The following is a 21,266-nucleotide window of genomic DNA, read 5'->3' as shown; positions in this document are numbered from 1 at the left end:
GCTATCATCAGACTTCTCAACAGAAACCTTACAGGCCAGAAGAGAATGACATGATATATTTAATGCAATGAAACAGAAGGGCCTTGAACCAAGAATACTGTATCCAGCACAATTATCATTTAAATATGAAGGAGGGATTAAACAATTCCCAGACAAGCAAAAGTTGAGGGAATTTGCCTCCCACAAACCACCTCTACAGGGCATCTTACAGGGACTGCGCTAGATGGGAGCACTCCTAAAAGAGCACAGAACAAAACACACAACATATAAAGAAGGGAGGAGGAGGAATAAGAACAGGATACACATTCTTCTCAAGTGAACATAGAACATTCTCCAGAATAGACCACATACTAGGCCACAAAAAGAGCCTCAGTAAATTCCAAAAGATTGAAATCCTACCAACCAACTTTTCAGACCCCAAAGGTATGACTAGAAATAAATTGTACAAAGAAAGCAAAAAGGCTCACAAACACATGAAGGCTTAACAACACGCTCCTAAATAATCAATGGATCAACGACCAAATTAAAATGGAGATCCAGCAATATATGGAAACAAATGACAACAACAACACAAAGCCCCAACTACTGTGGGACACAGCAAAAGCAGTCTTAAGAGGAAAGTATATAGCAATCCAGGCATATTTAAAGAAGGAAGAACAATCCCAAATGAATAGTCTAACATCACAATTATCGAAGTTGGAAAAAGAAGAACAAATGAGGCCTCAGGTCAGCAGAAGGAGGGACATAATAAAGATCAGAGAAGAAATAAACAAAATTGAGAAGAATAAAACAATAGCAGAAATCAATGAAACCAAGAGCTGGTTCTTCGAGAGAATAAACAAAATAGATAAGCCTCTAGCCAGACTTATTAAGAGAAAAAGAGAGTCAACACACATCAACAGAATCAGAAACGAGAAAGGAAAAATCACGATGGACCCCACAGAAATACAAAGAATTGTTAGAGAATACTATGAAAACATATATGCTAACAAGCTGGAAAACCTAGGAAAAAAAGACAATTTCCTAGAAAAATACAACCTTCCAAGACTGACCTGGAAAGAAACAGAAAATCTAAACAGACCAATTACCAGCAATGAAATTGAAGCCATAATCAAAAAACTACCCAAGAACAAAACCACGGGGCCGGACGGATTTACCTCAGAATTTTATCAGACACACAGAGAAGACATAATACCCATTCTCCTTAAAGTTTTCCAAAAAATAGAAGAGGAGGGAATACTCTCAAACTCATTCTATGAAGCCAACATCACCCTAATACCAAAACCAGGCAAAGACACCACCAAAAAAGAAAACTACAGACCAATATCCCTGATGAATGTAGATGCAAAAATACTCAACAAAATATTAGCAAACCAAATTCAAAAATACATCAAAAGGATTGTACACCATGACCAAGTGGAATTCATCCCAGGGATGCAAGGATGGTACAACATTCGAAAATTCATCAACATCATCCATCACATCAACAAAAAGAAAGACAAAAACCACATGATCATCTCCATAGATGCTGAAAAAGCATTCGACAAAATTCAACATCCATTCATGATAAAAACTCTCAACAAAATGGGCATAGAGGGCAAGTACTTCAACATAATAAAGGCATATATGATAATCCCACAGCCAACATCATACTGAACAGCAAGAAGCTGAAAGCTTTTCCTCTGAGATTGGGAACAAGACAGGGATGCTCACTCTCCCCACTGTTATTCAACATAGTACTGGAGGTCCTAGCCACGGCAATTAGACAAAACAAAGAAATACAAGGAATCCAGATTGGTAAAGAAGAAGTTAAATTGTGACTATTTGCAGATGACATGATATTGTACATAAAAAACCCTAAAGATTTCACTCCAAAATTACTAGAACTAATATCAGAATTCAGTAAAATTGAAGGATACAAAATTAACACACAGAAATCTATGGCTTTCCTATACACTAACAATGAACTAATAGAAAGAGAAATCAGGAAAACAATTCCATTCTCAATAGCATCAAAAAGAAAAAAATACCTAGGTAAAAACCTAACCAAGAATTTGAAAGACCTATACCCTGAAAACTAAAAGACACTCTTAAGAGAAATTAAAGAGGTCACTAACAAATAGAAACTCACCCTATGCTTCTGGCTAGGAAGAATTAATATTGTCAAAATGGCCATCCTGCCCAAAACAATATACAAATTTAATGCAATTCCTATCAAATTACCAACAGCATTCTTCAATGAACTGAAACAAATAGTTCAAGAATTCATATGGAAACACCAAAGACCCCGAATAGTGAAAGGAATCCTGAGAAGGAAGAACAAAGTGAGGGGGAATTCACTCCCCAACTTCAAGCTCTACTACAAAGCCACAGTAATCAAGACAATTTGGTACTGGCACAAGAACAGAGCCAAAGACCAATGGAACAGAATAGAGACTCCAAACATTAACCCAAACATATATGGTCAACTAATATTTGGCAAAGGAGCCATGGAGCCATGGACATATAATGGTGAAATGACAGTCTCTTCAACAGATGGTGCTGGCAGAACTGGACAGCTACATGTAAGAGAATGAAACTGGATCACTGTCTAACCCCATACACAAAAGTGAATTCGAAATGGATCAAAGACTTGAACGTAAGTCATGAAACCATAAGACTCTTAGGAAAAAACATAGGCCAAAATGTCTTAGACATAAACATGAGTGACGTCTCTTGAACATATGTCCCAGGGAAGGGAAACAAAAGCAAAAATGAACAAGTGGGGCTATATCAAGCTGAAAAGCTTCTCTACAGCAAAGGACACCATCAATAGAACAAAAAGGTATCCTACAGTATGGGAGAATATATTCATAAATGACAGATCCGATAAAAGGTTGACATCCAAAATATATAAATAGCTCCTGCACCTCAACAAACAAAAAGCAAATAATCCAATTAAAAAATGGGCAGAGGAGCTGAATAGACAGTTCTCTAAAGAAGAAATTCATATGGCCAATAGACACATGTAAACATGCTCCACATCACTTGTCATCAGAGAAATGCAAATTAAAACCGCAATGAGATATCACCTCACACCAGTAAGGATCACCAACATCCAAAAGACAAACAACAACAAATGTTGGCAAGGTTGTGGAGAAAGGGGAACCCTCCTACACTGCTGGTGGGAATGTAAATTAGTCCAAACATTGTGGAAAGCAGTATGGAGGTTCCTCAAAATGCTCAAAATAGAAATACCATTTGACCCAGGAATTCCACTTCTAGGAATTTACCCTAAGAATGCAGCACTCCAGTTTGAAAAAGACAGATGCATCCCTATGTTTATTGCTGCACTATTTACAATAGCCAAGATATGGAAGCAACCTAAGTGTCCATCAGTAGACGAATGGATAAAGAAGATGTGGTACATATACACAATGGACTATTACTCAGCTATATGAAAAAAACAGATTCTACCATTTGCAACAACATGGATGGAGCTAGACGGTATTATGCTCAGTGAAATAAGCCAAGCAGAGAAAGACAAGTACCAAATTATTTCACTCATATGTGGAGTATAAGAAAAAAGGAAAACTGAAAGAACAAAACAGCAGCAGAATCACAGAACCCAAGAATGCACTAACGGTTACCAAAGGGAAAGGGACTGGGGAGGATGGGTGAGAAGGGAGGTATAAGGGCAGGAAAAAGAAAGGGGGCTTTATGACTAGCATGTACAGTGTGGGGGGGGGCACGGGGAGGGCTGTGCAACACAGAGAAGACAAGTAGTGATTTTACAGCATCTTACTACGCTGATGGATAGTGACTGTGAAGGGGTATGTGGGGGGGACTTGGTGAAGGGGGGAGCCTAGTAAACATAATGTCTTTCATGTAATTGTAGACTAATGATACCAAAAGAAAAAAAAGAAAAAAAAAGAAAGTGGACTTAGCTCTCATATGAAAGCCGGTTTCAAAATCTTGATGATATGGTAAATGAGGGATTAGAAATTATCTATATGCTTCTGGAGAACATGATTAAAATTCACCTTCAGGATAAAATGCAAATGGTTACTTTAGTACAGTGATGCTCAAAGTATTGTCCATGGACCAGGAGCATTAGCTTTAATCAGGGACTTGTTAAAGATAGAAATTCTCAATTTACTGAGTCAAAATCTCTTGGGCTGGGGCCCAAGAATCTGTGCCCTACACAGCTTGTTTCTCTTTAAAATTTTTCCAGCTTAATTTAGATATAATTGACATATAATTTTGTCTAAGTTTAAAGTATACAATATGACGATTTGACACATGTATATAATACAAAATCATTACCACGACAAGGTTAGTTAACACATCCATCACCTTGCATAGTTAAATACTTTTTTTTGTAGAGGTTGGTAGTAGTAAGAATATTTAAGATCCAGTCTCTTAGTAACTTTCAAATATTCAATAAAGTATCATTAGCTATAGTCACCATGCCATACATTAGAGTCCCAGAATTCATTCATCTTATAACTGGAAATGTGTGTCTTTTGACCAACATCTCATTTCCCTCCATCCCACCCCAACCCTACCAGCCCCTGGTAACCACCAATCCATTATTCCTGCGTTCCACTTTTGCAGATTCCAATATAAGGGATACAAAATATTTGTCTTTCTTATTTCCCTTAGCACAATGGCCTCAGAGTGCTCCCATGTTGTTGTAAATGGCAGAATTTCCTTTTTCATAGCTGAAAAATATTTCGTGTGTGTGTATGTGTATGTGTATGTGTTGGGGGGGGAGAGAGAGAGAGAGATTTATTCATTAATCTGTACATGGACACATAGGTTGTTTCCATGTCTTGGCTATTGTAATGCTGTAATGAACATCCTTCCAGGAGTTTCTTACGTATATTAATGTTTGAAAGGCACTGCCTTAGCGTGTATGTAGGACAAATATATACATCTCCCCAGGTTGATTCCTTTCTACCTCAACACATGCACTTGTGTTTTAGCTTATGGGATTTCTACACAAGCTTTCAAAATCCCAGGCCTTTGTGTATGCTATTAACTCTCACTTCTCAATCTTTCTTTTCTATTCAGTCTTTAATACTCATCTTCTTTGTTCTTTCAGTAGTTCCTAGTCAGAGTTACTTATCCCTTCTGAACTCTTAAAGTGTTTTTGCTTAACAACATTAGACATGTACCTCTCTGCCTGTTTAAAAAAGCAATCAGATAAATGGGAATACATGGACGTCTGGTCATTATGCTCTCCTGATTGCACATGCATTATCTGTACCTCTAGAGATGTCCTTTAAAGGAATGCTCCAAGTAACTCAGATCTGTCTCACTGTTTTTGGAAAATGTTCATGTCCACTAAATACAGAGGAGGACCATGTAGAATAGAAAAAAGTACAGTCAGTCTACAGCAACACTTCTGAATAGTCCAGAGCCTTCTTTCATGGGATCTCAGGCTATGACAAGAACAAAGAGAACATGTAAGGAAAAATTCCCTGGAAAAATGTGAAGCCAACATACCTAATCGGTTTGCTTCTTAGCCATATCACAAAGTCCAGTAGAGAGTAGGAACAGTAATCCAGAATATTAAGAAAAAATTGAAAATGTTGAAGGTAGTATCTCACCATGAGTCCCAAGGGGAGGAAGAAAAAAATGTATCAACTCCTTCTCTGGGCCATATATTTGCTAGGTAATTTATACAGAGTATAGCTCAGCAGGGATCAAATTTATTCTAAAAGGTAATGATGATAGCTTATATTTATTAAATAGCATCTTAATTTGGGTTTGCCTTGAATCAGACCCTGAGACAAGGATTTGAAAGAAGGTAGCTTTTTGGGGAATAATCTCAGGAAGCACTAGAAAGGGAGAGTACAGTCATTTGGAGAGGGCAGGAGGCCAAATGAGGGTAATTAATGAGAAGATAATTGCTGTGGGAAACTGGGATGCAGGCCCATTGGGGACCTGTGGGGTCCCAGTGGAGACCTCTGAGCGACCTTTTCGCATCTGACTCAAAGGAAATGCAAAATGGGGAATCTAACTATGAATTCCTATCAAGTCATTAGCTGAGGTCTGATCCTCAAGCCATTTATCCCAGTACAGAAGAAGACCTCAGCAGAGACTCCTACACATACATGGCTGTGTTCAGGAACAGCATGGCCCAGAGCATATGGATGAGACTTCATAGCTTCTGCTATAGACACGAACTATAATAAGCATGTATACATATGTTGCAAAAGTTATCTAATATGTCATTTTCAAGAATTCTAGGAGTTAAGCACTATTACAGTTATCTCCATTTTACAGGTGAGGAAATTGAAGCAAGGAGAGGTTTAATAATTGACAACACAGCAAACAGGGTAACTGACCCAGCATTCTGACTTCTGAGTTCTTGTTTTTCAAAATCCACCTGGGAATTGCTATGCCCATCTGGCTGGCAATCTAAGATCAATGTTTATCATATCTTGACTCTTCCCATCCCTGTGTAAATGTATGTTTTCAGTCACTTGCCATTTTTCTCCCAGAGTCCATGCCTAATAACAACTGTCAATCTTTCATGCTTGCTAAATCATCCCTAAGGAGTCAGTCACAGAGTCTTCCAATATTCATTTTGCAAATACTTTTCTATCTACTAAACTTGATTCTTAGTAATGTTTTCTCTATTTAAAATAATTAACTGTCTTCATTGACTTACATGTTTCAAGCATTCAATTACTATTTTACACCTCACCTTCCTTTCTCCTGGCAACAACCATGGTGGCCATTTCCTTTAAGGTGGAGCTGCCAGTCATCTTTGTTATTTCTCAGCTGGTTTAGACTTTGAGTGGGAAAGCATCAAAGCAGCCTATCTAAGACCATCAAGGGCAAAGATGAAGGAGAAATTAAGCATGAAAGGCTTGAAAAAAATCTTTATTCTTCTTAGACTTTGCTACTTAAAGCCAATGATGAATATTTTTCATAGCGTTTTTCTATCCCAGATTTTTTCTAGCACCTAGCTGACCATGGAATATTCTGCTAGAGAAATATGTGTTTTAAATGGTTCAACAGATTACTGACTGACAAGTTAGTACTCCTAAGGCAATGGGTTGATTCAGTCACAAACCATCAGTTAGTGACCAATCAAACCGATGAAATACTGAAGTTTGTAAACACAGTTAGAGATGAGGCAGTGATTAGTCCTGTTCTCCTCAAAGGATTTACCAAAATACTATGAGAATCCAAGAAACAGGGAACAATGGTACTTTATACCCATCACCTTGGTTTTCAATTCTCTGGGACAATCTTAGTAGGACTCCTGCTGCATATTAACCATTTGGACAATGTCTCCTATTTGTTATCCAGAGAGACTGAAAAATTATTAAATCTCAAATACTGTATTTCTCAGTGAAACCTGTTGTCAGTACATTTCCCTCAAGCCTTTATATCAAAACCTCCTTTGTTTTATATCTCAGTACCTAGAGGAACCTGAACTCTGATGGGCCTGAACTTTAAGAAAAAAATCCATAAAACATGTATGGACCATTCCTTTTTTTGTTTTAATCTATATGTACCATCCACACTTCTACCAGGACCCTCAGTATCTAAACTGACATTTTATATAAATCCTTCATTAAAGTACTACCACCAAATAGAGATAGCTATTTGAACTAGATGTTACTCTCTACTTCGTGAAAAGGATAAGAATACTTACAATACTTGCTTCAAATATACTACTGTCCAACCATTAAAAAGTGCTCATTATTTAATTTATTCTTTTACTTAACTTATGCATTTATTCCACAAATACTTGTTCATTATCACCTCCCAAATATTTTGCTAGCCACTGGGGACAAGATCACAAATAAAAGCAAAGAATACCCTGACTTCATAAAGGTTAGAGTCCATGTAGTAGATGAACATTAAATAATCAGAGCAATAATTTCAAAATTTCCAAAATTATTAGCATTGCAAAATTGAATTATTAGGGGCTATGTGAGTGTATATAATAGGAATTTTAGAAAGTCAGGGGAATCTAGGTAGGTTCATTTGGGAAAATGATAGTTTAATTTAGATCTGAAGAATGAAAAGGCATTAGTTAGGCAAAGATGGAGAAAGAAAATTCCTAGGGAGGGAAATAGGTGGAATACCATGGAGCATGATTATGTCTGGCGAGTCTCAGGGATTGAAGAAAGTCAAGATGATTATAATGCAAAAAGCAAGGGAGGGCTTTGTAAAACATAAGGCTTGTGAGCTATGCAGGAGCTAGACCAATTCAGGTGGACACTGTTAGGGGTTTTACTTTGATTCTGAGAATAATGGGAAGAAATATAAAACTTTCAAGCTAAGATAGGGAATGACATAATTACAACTTTGTGTCAGAAAGAACACTAAGCATGAAAATATTGAGAGGGTCAAGGACAGATGTAGGTGAACTGGTTAGGAAGTGATTGAAATATTTCACTAAACTTACAGGATTCAGATAATCATGGGAGATAATGAAGATTTTAAGCAAACTCCCAGGAACACTGCAAATGATCTATGTCATATGTTCCTATTAGTGCTATTATCAATAACAAAGCAATGTGTATTTTTTTGTGCAAAACTTTTTTAAAAACATACATTTTTCCTCAACTCACAAACTAGTGATTGTTTTAATTAAAAATAGATATTCATGTTTAAAATTTGAAAAAGAAAAAGAAAACACAGGGAGAAAGGTAAAGTAAATATAATTGCTGGGCTACAGATATACTTAAATAACATTTTCCTCTCTTTTTGTAGTTTCTTCTTTTCTCTTTTTGCGACATTATGGTCATACTGTTAGCCTTTTTTAAAAAAAAGCAACCAAAGAAAAACTTAGACATTTTCATTTTAAAAGATTATTAATATTTAATTCCCTATCACATTTAACATTTTATTTTTATTTTCCTATTCTTTTCACTATCTATTTTAACTAAAATGTTCCAACCCTTTTTGAATTTTATTCTTGAACCTCTTTCAGTGTAGCAAAGAAATGGTACAATGCCCTAACATTCTTCCAGAGGGAGAATTAACTGCACCTGGAGAAAAAAGGGGGAATTCGAGAGACAGGTAAGATGCTCCGCATGTGCATTTTCTTAATAATTAGCACATCATACATCCAGTTAACATCTCATAAATAATCATAAAGTATGTATTTAATGAATCATTTTACTTTGCACTGTCAGAGGTTAACAAGAAACCAAAATGCTTTCCTTATTTTAAAAACAAGCTGCAGTTGTTCTTGGGGTATACTAAGACTAAAAAATAATGAAATGCAGCAAATAAGCATCCATCATGCTAGTTTTAAAAGCACTGATAGCAATAGATATATATGTATACATATCTGTCACATCTGTCAAAACACCCTATACTTACATATGTTAGAAAATAGCTATCTATATACACTTACGTTGTGACAAGCATATGAATATGCATGCACAGTGTGATTGTACATTTCACTTTTAATCCGAGCCTTTCTGTCAAAATCTTGTCCCAAGCTGCATTTTGATGGTGTACATTTTTCACTCTTTTCTGCTCTACAAGAGGCTTGTAAAACCAGGGATTACCAGTATTTTTAATCTTAAAAATACCTGTTCAGAATACCCTTCTGCCTTGTCCATACTTTAAAATATTTAATTTCTTAGTTAGGTTAACCTGAAAATAATTTCCAGTTACTTATGCTGTGTAAAATTTATTTCAACACTTATTGTGTGAAAACAGTAACAATTTTATTATCTTTTGTGATTATAAATTGACTGGGCAGTTTCCTCGCTGGTCACCTGGGCTCATTCATGTGTATTCTGCCAGCTGGTAGCTTGGCTGGAATAAGATGGTCTGTGATGGCCCCATTCATTCATCTGGGATCTCAACTAGGACAGCCAGAATGGTTAAGATTATTGGACTTTCCTATGCACATGTCCTTTCATCTCAGTCTTATTCGCAGCATGTTGGCCATGGTGTGTGAAGAGACAGACAGCTATAGCTGTAAGGCATCTTCAGATCTAGCTTTGAAAGTCTAATATCATTTCTAACCACATCCTATTGGTCAAAGCAAGTCCTAAGACCAGCTCATATTCAAGGTAGGACAAATAAATTCTACCTCTTGATACAAAAGTTGTGAAATATTGTGAACATGTTATTTTAATCTAGCATAATATCATGTTGGAGTAACAAATCAATAGTCAAAAGACAAATTACTGCTAAACAGAGTTTTTGATTGTTGACCCCCCACTTGCTCTGGCTCTGAGATCTAGAGTCATTGATATGCTTTCAATAGATGAAATGAAACAGAATGTTCACCTGCATCCAAAATACAAGTATCTTGATTCTCCTCTCAAGTTCAGAGTTACAAAGCCCTAGTTATTTCTAGAATACCTTTATCCTCTTGCTAAAAAAGGAAAACCTGTCACTTCTCTATAAAACCCTTACATCCACATCACAGCTCTGTCCTCCCTAAAACATGTTGGATAGTAGTCCCAAGATAAGAACTTCTTTGTCTTGAAAGACTTTTTTTCTTCTTACACAAGACAGCACAGCAATAACATTTCAGGGGTTTCGTCTTACTGCTCAACTCTCTTTTCTATTTTCAAAACCAACGTACTTCTCTCTCTTATTTCTTAAGCACTATGTGCTCTGGTCTACAAGAGATAATCAATTACTTAACTATTTTGATATATTCTTCTTACCCCCAGTTCTTTTTTTTTTTTTTTACATCTTGTAAGAGCTGTGATGATTGTTTCCAATTAAGTTTGTGGAATATAGAAACTAGGTTGAGCCCCTGATTTCAGAGCTAATGTTCCTAACCTTATATTTGACAAAATAATCCCAATTCTTCCCTTCTCATCTCTTATGTCATTGCTATTATTCATTTTACTTATATATAAGCAACATGCAAGCATATATTAGCATATACATATGTACAAACACATGTAATAGAATGTACTATTGCCATTATTCTTGAAAAAAATTGCAGTGAAATAAATTAATAAGAAAATAAAACTTTTTATTTATTTTCTATTCTTTCTTTGATGCTCTTCTTTTCTTAATGTATAGATCAGAGTTTGTGACCTATATTACTTTCCTTCTCTCTTTTAACATTACTTGCAAGATAACTACTGGCAATAAATTCCCTCAATTTTTTGTTTTCCTGAGACAGTTTTGATTAATCTCATAGAGTACAGAATTCTAGGTTGGTGGGCTTTTTTTTTTATTTTCCTCAAACTTTAAATATTTCACTCCCTTTTCTTATACAATTTTTGAGAAATTATTATTATTTTTTGCTGCTCTATAGGTATGATATTTAATTTCTTCTGCTCTTCAAGATTTTATTTTTCACTGTCCAACATCTGAAAATGGTTTGCCTAGATGTAGGGTGTTTCTTTTGTTTTGTTTTTTTGACAGGGAGGACAGTTGGTGAACATTATTCTGCTTGGTGTTCTCTGAGCTTCCTGAATCTGTGGTTTGGTGCCTGGCATTAATTTGGGGAAAATTTCAGTCATTTTTGCTTTAAATTCTTCTGCTCTTTTCTCTCGTTTGTCCTTCTAGTATTCCTATTATGTGTACGTTACACTGTTGCAATTACCTCACTGTTCTTCGCTATTCTATTCTGGCTTGTCTTTTTTTCTTTTTTCTCTTAGCTTTTCAGTTTTAGAGGTTTCTAGGAGCTACCCTCAAGCTCAGAGATTCTTTCCTTAGCCATGTTCTGTCTACTAATAAGCACATCAGAGGCATTCTTCATTTCTGTTACAGTGTTTTTGATCTCAAGCATTTCTCTTTGGTTCTTTCTGAAAATTTCTGCTTATATTACCCATCTGTTCTTAGATGCCATCTGCTTTACACTTTATTAGAGCCCCTAGCATGTTAATCTTGGTCTGATGATTACATCTCTACCATGTTGTGTTCTGATACTTGCTCTGAGTTTTCAAATTGTTTTCTGCTGTCTGGTGTGCCTCTTAATTTTTTTTTTCTTGATAGCAGAAAATGATGTATAGGGTAAAAAAAACTGCTGCAAATAAACCTTCAGTAATGTGAAGGCAGGTGTGGACGGAGAGGAAGTGTTCTGTAGTCCTATGATCTGATCTCAGTCTTTTAGCAAGTCTATACCTTCAGACTGTGAACTTCTTTTGCGTTTCTCTGTATTTTTTCTCCTCACTTAGGTGGGACAGGATAGCTAGAGTGGGATGGAGGGGAGCAGTTCCCAGCCCCCAGAGCTGGGGTATCTGATGATAGTTAGGCCCTGCTTAATTATCTTCCCCTTCCAAGAAGAGTGTCCTTACCATGACAGCTTCTGCTTGTGAGTCTCTGTTCTGTTAAACAGAACTCCCTGTACTAGTCACCCTCTCTCTCCAATCTGCTGTGTGCTCATCCCTCTAATGGATCCTAGAAGAGTTGACTTTTCAGTCTGTTCAGCTTTACATCCATCTTAGGATGGAGTGGCAACTTACAAGTTCCTTACATGAAGAACCAGAGGCTCTTGTACCTATTCTATTATTTGATGTTCAAAAACACTAGGGCTTAGTCTGCAAACTTCCAGATAGAAAACTTTAATTTTATATGTTATGTAATTTGCTTCGAGTCATAAATTATTAGAGATTTATACTGGTACTAGAATTGAAGTCTCCAGATTTCTAGGCAAAGTCATTCTTACACAACCTAAATGTTTAAAAGGTATTTATTACTGATTGGTTAATCTTTCTATGGTCTTTCTCCCTCCTCTTCCCCTTTCAAATTTTCTTTTCTCTCTTATTTTATAGTTTCCTTAAGTTATTAACTCACTGATTTACTGATACTCAAATTCAGCAAATATTTATCAGGCACCTATGATTATTTAGAAACTGTGCTAAATATTTGGTACAAAATAGTGAGCAAAATTAAGCATGGCCTCTATAATACTGGAGCTTATAATTTAATGGGGAAGAGTGTCACATAAAATATGGAGTCACACAAATAAGTATAAAAGTAAGATTATGATAATTATCTATAAGTACATGGTACATGTTTGACCAATGCACTGAAGGATGGTGAGTGCACCTTAAGATTTAGTAATTGAAATGAAATTTGGAGGGAAAAATACCTAAAACATATGTCAAGTGCTTTTACAAATGTTTTAAATATTTTTATTACAACCTCATAAAACTACTCAGCAATTTAGTGAATATGACCTCTATTTCACACCCATATCCACACCCCACCTATGTACATAACACACACACACACCAAGGCAACAGGATAATTTAAAAGAAAACTTGCCAAACATCATATTATTATTAGCTATACCTCACTTCATAGTCCATATTTTTCATTGACCCCACCCTAGCTTCTTTAGTAGTAGGAAATTTATGGAAATAGAACCAGATTTCTCTGCCGTGGGTGGGGAGAGCTAGACATTTTCAATTGGATAATTCTTTCTTATGTGGACTGTCCTGTGCATAGTAAGAGGTTTAACAGCATCCTTAGCTACTCTTCTCCAGTTGGGTTGATAAAAATGTCCCTGATCTGGGGAGGAAGAGATCAAATATCACCACCCATGATATAGAAGGACTTTAAGACTTTTTTTTCTGCTGAACAGTGGCTTAAAATAGAGATTAATTAATAAATCAATGTGCTAGGGCTCCTTATGAAAAGATAGAGCATAGCTACTGGTTCCATACCTTTTCCTCTAAATTCCCTTTTAACCAAAACTGAATTAAATGAGGTAAACAAAAAGCCTTGGTCAGGTTTATGGATGTTTTGAGAAAAGCTATGTCTTTATTTTCAATATTAATGACTGTCCATCACTTGAACTGAAACCTAATATAAGAGAGATGGGTACTCAGGTTTAGCAATGTCCTTTGGCCATGCTGTGGCTGTATGAACTTGAGAGTTAATAGCATTACAGAAAAGTGACCTTACCTAGAAAAGCAAGTATACAGAAATTCATAAGTTTGTTGTGATACAAAAATCATGAGTTAAATCAGATTGTTCACAATTGTAAAGAACTTTATAAATCTACTTGTACTAATATTTTGAGCAATTACTTCTACTTCTCATGCAATACCATTGGCAAAAGAGAACAATTTATCACAATCATGCAAGTTTATTTCAGATATTTATATTTTTATGTATTTTTTTAAATGCTAGAGAATATGGTGAATTGCCTTAACTGCTATACCTCACCCACCAGAAGAGAGAGTTAGAGGCTAGGAAACATAAAGTTGTCATCTAATGGTGACAAACAAACTACATGCTTGTGACCCTAAAGTAATGTCTGTAGTATCACTTTCTCACTATCTCATTTCTCCTCTATTAATTTGAAACATCTGTTATATAATGACTTAGCACTTCTTTTGAAGAAGAAAAATGATGTATTATTTGTCTCTTTATATTTTCTACAAAGTACTCTCATTTTTTAAGAAGTAGTTGAAGAATACTAATTTCAAGACTGTTTATATTTAATGAAAATCTCAAGCATTTATCATTCTTATTTAGATAATGGGAAGTAATAACATGCCTTCTTGAAAACAGAGAATTCAACATAATCACATTACATTTGTTACAGATCATAGAAGATAGATTTTAGTATATGTCAGTGTTGCACACCACCCAGGCATATTTCATTAGATGTTGTCAAAGGCACAAAAAACTGCCAATCACATTAACAACTAACTTCTTTTAAAAGCCAGTCAACTGAGTTTAATTATGATTAAGTATATTTGAACTGAAGAAACATTAAATACACAAATACCTCGTGGCAATCTTTTCAGAATCTGTGAACAACAGTTTCTGCTCAATAGGAAAAACAACCTTTGAATGTATTCCCCAAATAAAATAAATTAAATTAATCAATATGCAAATCCAATTGCATTTAGTAAAGTGAATTTTGATTTTTCTTGGCAAAAAAAATCACAAAAGGAAATACTCAGTTCCTATAGGGCAAGCAAGTTAGTAACACTACTATTCACCTCAGGTCAGAAACCTCAAAGATACCCTATTTATAGTTTTAGTCCACCACTACAAAAAGTTAACCAAAGTAAACTAAAATTTACAAATTCCATGCATGTCATTTACTATCCATCTTTTTCTATCTACCCTTTACACCACTGGTTTTACTGTGTAGATCAACAAATAATTTTCCTTGGGGCATCTTTAACAAAGTAACTGGGCTTGCACTCTTTCAGGCTCCCCCTTTCCTTCCTTAGCTCATTTTCCCCAATGTAAAAGGAAAATCCGACCATGGTTTTACTCTCTAGTTTTGTAGGTTGTGTTTTAAGCAGCGCTCTGCAGACACTCAGCAGATCTGAGGAGATGCTTCTGGGATCGTCAGCAGGGGGTTCTGTGTGGTGGTGATGTTGGAGTGGGAAGCAGGTGATGCTGAACAGATCAAGGCTCAGAGAGGGGGTGTGACAGCTCCCGCACAATACCAACCCCAGCAGCTCCACTCTTCTGTTTCTTCATGAAGAATTCATTTAGGGAAATGGTTCTACAGCAACCAGTCTTCACTATTATCACCACAATCCTCATCATTTTTCTTCTTCTTTTTCATTGTCATCTTCACCAATAACAACAATATAAAGAGTAAAGTCCAAGGTTTATAGTGCTTGACTCCCATCTGATATCTATTCTTTCTCTCTCAGCACACATTTCCCAATACTCTACCTGCTGCCCATTGGGCACTTCATTTTCAAACAATTTAGAACTCTCACAGCACAAGTTGATGTTTCTCATATCTGCACCTTGGAACCTACTATGCCCATTACCTAGAATTAATAAATTGTTCCATCTTCTGCTTCATATCCCCAGTTGATGGATATGGCAAAAATGAATCTGTAAGGATTGCACAGTGTCTGTATGGTCCCACAGGGAATTCAATAGGAGAAGGATCTTGTTGCATCATATTCTCAATTTTGTGTCTTTGCATTATTGTCTAATAATTATATTTTCCTCCTAGCAATGGAATATTTTCTAACCACTGCATAAACATTTTGGAGAATATGTCAGTGGAAAAGATAATCATAATGGGCCCAAAGTAAAATCCTGAGCATATCAAAGAACATCAAAAAACAAAATCAAAGAACATATTTACACTCCCTCCTAAGTACATATGAAATTCAGTATAAACACATAGTTCAAATTTTATGACATGTCCACACTTTATCTTTTTTACATATAAAACAATTATACATCTTTTTAGTTAAAAATATAAACTATGTGGAGTTAGCAGCTTGGATAATTATCCATTGATTTCACTCAGTAGAGATAGGCAATCTTATTAAATCCAATTTAAAAATATCCTCTCTCTCTTTAAGATAAAGAATCTAACTCTCCACTTTATACAAGGAGGGGTGTCCAAGACATTTTGCATGTCATCGATGGTGACTGTGATCTTTTTCCTTGTCTTTAAGATATCAGAGGGACTTGCAGGAATCACTGGTTCACTGATCAGTAAAATAAATGGACCTATCTTATACTCAAAATGAGTTCTCTGAATGGTTCTTCTTGGTGGTCATTATTTGAACACAAGGGAATTTCTTAGCTATTTGGTGCTTGTTAGTCACCATAAAATAGGACAGAGAACATAGTTGTGGAAAAATTCACTTCCAAATAGAAATAAGAAAAGTCATGTGATTTAGGGACAATGCTTTCCAATCACACATCATACTGTCCATAAGCAGAGGAGCTCTTCTTATAGGCCACACACAGACTCTAACATTTATAAATCCAAGGATATCACCTAAAGTTAAGTGGGTAGAACATCTGTTTAGAAATGGGACTAGACAAGAGTTTTGATTACCATCTAGGAATACACTAAACTTTTAAATGGCATGCATATAGTAACCACCGAAATAGGGTGGTCTGTCATTTGAACACATCGCTGCTGTCTTAGAATGTTGTTTACTGCTATGATATTCTGGAATCTCCATTGTCTTCCCACTGGTCTTGAAAGAAAGATTGTATACAGCCAGTAAGTCAATTGATATGGAAAATGTAATGTCTCACATCTACAACTTATTTGCAACTTTCCATTTTGCAGGTGATGAAAGTGCCTTTAAGACACAACTGTTTAAGAATCAATGTGCTTGTAGGACAAGAAGGAAGAAAGAAAGTTAAAAAAAACTTCAAGAAAAATGTACTGATCAGATACTGCTTAAGCAATAATTTAATCAGTCAAACAGAAAATTGGACAGACTATTTTTCTAGGCTAGGTGTAGCAAATGGCTTTACATATAACATAATGACATACTATTTACTGTATGTTAACATTAAACATAGTAGTTCAGCATTAACTGATAGGTCATTTATGATGGACTGATAGTCCTGTGTTGAGTATAAATTGTGAAGGATTAAGAAACTGGTTCCCTGTCTCAAAAGAAGCCTACTGATACAGAATTAGTGCAGCCTGCCCCAGGAAAAGGAAAGAGGGTGTTGAAACATAGTGTTGTCTGACACTAAACTGTAATCTGAGGTGGTAGAAAAACAGGTAATGATGTATTTCAAGAGACTATGATATATTCTGTGCAGAAACATGGCAGATATAGACAAATCAGTCATATCCTAATCAGATACAGTGCAATGACATCTCTGCTATATGAGAAATTCATACAAGGTGTCTTAGGGGACAGACTAGAAGTCCTCATATATGCCTGAATGAGTCTCAGAAAGGGTTCACAGTAACAGAAACTTTGGTTAATGATAGAAGACAGAGGCAGGGTAGGTAGCAATCATGAATTTGAGGCAGAGAAAGCAGCATATGTAAAAATCACAAAATCAATAAAAGAAAATACAGTCGGGAAACTTTAAGCAAATCAATTTTGCTGTAGCACAAAGTGTAAAGAGCATTGTATTAGAATTAAGTCGGGACAGGTAGACAATCGCAGGATCACGAATACACTGTCAACAATGTTGAAAGGGTCTCGACTGCATGTTGTCGGCAACCAGTCATATATGTAACTTGACAGAGCATGATTATGCTGACAGTTTCCACAGAATTTATCAGACCACCCTTGCTGGTGTCTCATTCATTTGAGGCACACATTTTTCACTGGTACTCAGTTCGCATTTATGGTTTCTCAAGTCTCTTGGACCTGGTTGCTCACATAATACTGTGTTTAAGATCACAGAAAAAGAAAAATCTGTCTCTTTTACGTGGATTCACTATCCTGATACTGAATGCACCTGGTTTCATCTCCAGCCAGTTTTACCATCAGGCTAGGAGTACCATCATTAGACTCACTCCACCCTCCATAATTTTCTTCCCTTAGGTTTGATTTTGAGACACTTTATTATGAATTGAATAGGTCTGTACTAGAAGTACTACTTACGTCAAGGCACATTCTGAAAAGCTTCCTGCATGGGGCATACCATGAAAAACAAGAGTAGACAGAAAAATTAATGAAGGGAACCCAAAGACTGAACTGCACAAATCAATTTTGCACTTCCATTTCTTTTCCAGTGTGTCTTCATTTATATTTCAATACTCTGTCTCAGCTTAATTTTAGAGAATTTATTTTCATGTCAAAATCCTTTGAGATGGACCTAAATAAAAGTAAATTAAAATGAAGATTGCTGTTGCTATGCAGCTGTTCATATAGATTTTACAGTTGATGGGAATTTAAAGGCATTTGTTCCTCATCATTCTTAATGGACCTAAAATTATCAGCCAGCAAAGCTTGTTCTGAATTCAATTATATGTTCTATCCACCAGTTTTTGCTTCACTCTTTGTCTTCTTGAACTAGGAATGGTAGAATGACTGGAGACATTGGAGTCAGGCACATCTTGTCTTAGCAACCTTATGAATTTGGGGAGCCTTTTTTGGCTTCTTTAAGCCTAATCTCCCTGCTCTACAACTCTGAAATGGTGCTAGTAATAGCTACCTCTTTTGGTCATTGTGTGATTTTATGAGAACATAATGCAATGCAACTAATACAGTGACGGTTACTATGTATATATTCAATTGCTACATTTTGGACATGCTAAGGACAAATGGCTTAACAGTAATCTGAGAAGAGTCCCCAAATTTATCAGAGATCATTAAACTACCCTTTGAGATGGAAATGAAAAGGAACCCGTGCAAAGGGAGCCTGTTGCATCATGACCATAGATGTACATCTGTGACAGTCGTCAGAGTGGAGCTCATGATGGGTAAGTACATCCAAGCCAATTTTAGGTAGAATTAGTTACTGCACCAATCAGATGTCCACCCAATGGATGAAATAACTAGATGAATAAGATGAGAAAACAGAAATTCAAAAGTACAGTGAGGCAGAAGTTGACTGAAACTTAGGACTGGTTTGCTCTGGTTGTTTCCTGGGTCCCACTTTATGAAATCGTGCTGAGTTCATAAGTGAGCAGTAAGGCTATGTGTCTGCTCCACTGGCCCCACAATATTCATGTGCCCTGAAAGCACCAAAGGACTAGATTCTATGTCTTGCACTGAGGAGCTTAGGAAATGTTTTCTACGATACCTTCAGGAGAAAATTCACATATTTTATTTCATTTTAGAAACTCTTGGGAATCTTTCCAGGTCAGGTGAGTCCCCTGGGGAAATGCAGTCGTAATAGAAATGCTCTTGTGCATCTATCTTTGTAAATATTTGTTTTTGGGGTTTATGATGTGTTTAATGTTCCCAAGCTACATGAAGTCAAATTATAATTTGAAATGTGTTCCTATAAAAAAAATTGTCCCTAAATTATAATAAATTATTAGAAACATGTTTATGGGAAAATGCAATTTTCTCTATTCCTATTAGACATTGGTTAATATTTCCCTGTTCAATGAGGAGAACTGTTCAATAGGGAGAAGCAGGTATTTTGCACCTACTGTGAAACTGATGTTTCACTAACTGCTCTTTATGCATTTACTATTTAATTTAATCCTCACAATGAAATTTTTTTAAAAAATGTTACCACCATTTTACAGAAGGAAAACAAACTAAGAATCAGGGGGATTAAGTAATATTTGAAAAGCTGTGGTTGACTTTCCAAATTAGCTATGTCTAACTTGAAGAATAGCATTAACCCAACCAATATCAACAAACCTTTGAAAACTATAGAGGTCACAGGGACAATAAAATAGGACTTAAAAAGAATGCTTGACTTCAAGAAGATTTTAGCCTACTTGAGAAAATAATCTCTCTTTATCTGGGGGTTTTGAAAAATCAAATTGAAATTTGACTTGTAACCCATAAAAATATTTCTACATATAATAATTAAACAAGAAGTCATTAATATGCAAATATAAAGTTTCTTCTTGCTATATATTCTAGACGTCAACTTACATAGTCATTTTATGTTCTGTGTGACAAAGTATAATATAGACACATCTGTCTACACATGTGTATGACAAAGTATAAGAATATATATACATATATGCATATAGAGATGAGGCTTTATAGATTGTATATACAGATGAGACTAGATAGAAACGGAACTTCAGTTTAATTTGAAATATTTGATACCAGCTATTTAAACAAGTCTTCCTCATAGAAGTATTCCTTTATAACATTTTACTGTTAGTCAACAAAGAGATCAAGGACAGGACATAGCGTAACATTCCCACTGTATTTTCAGCAACTACATTCTTCCTGTTTCCCTACTAGTAGGATGACGGACTGGGGCCAACAGTGAGTAGTGTCCTGTAAATGACAACTCACCAGCTCAGCCTGATGCCAAGCTCATCATAGTCTCCTTAAGGCCAAATCTCTATCTTGCCTGTCTCACTCCCATCGCTGACACATGCACTTTCAGAGTCACTTAGAAACATTTTATTTAATATGAAGAACAGAAAAATCCTGATCAATTAATCTTCTGTCTACCTACACTTGCAATCCAAGTGAAATGCAGTCAACTAAACTCACGAGTTGTATGGATAGTGATAATAGAAAAGGGTCTATTAACAAATTGGAAGCAAGGGGAATTGAAAGAAACAGGGGTAAATGAGCATTTAAAATTCTCTGTTAAATAAAAATTGGAAAAATATTATGAATAGTAGAATCAAAGAAATATGGTTCACTTCCAAAACGGACTTCTGTGTCTTCATACATTCTGTGGTCCTTTACCTTGAATTGTATGCTTCCCTCACCTGCATCTACTTTCCCAGCTCAATCCAAATGCTCTCTTGTTCATATTTTTTGTTTAGCCAGAATAAAATAAAACTATAGCATTATCATGAAAGTTAACTTTGCTGTAGACATCTTATGTTTCAGACATTATACTTAATTATATGTAAGTATAAATATAAAACATATCTCTATCTTCACAGCAGTCAACTATGAAGTATGTATTAGGTGCCTCCATGTTACAGATAAGGAAATGGAGACTAGAGATGC

The sequence above is a fragment of the Manis javanica genome, chromosome 17 (genome assembly GCF_040802235.1).
Source record: "Manis javanica isolate MJ-LG chromosome 17, MJ_LKY, whole genome shotgun sequence".
Lineage (NCBI taxonomy): Eukaryota > Metazoa > Chordata > Mammalia > Pholidota > Manidae > Manis > Manis javanica.
The sequence above is the reverse complement of the archived record's forward strand: the minus strand, read 5'-3'. Positions refer to the sequence as shown.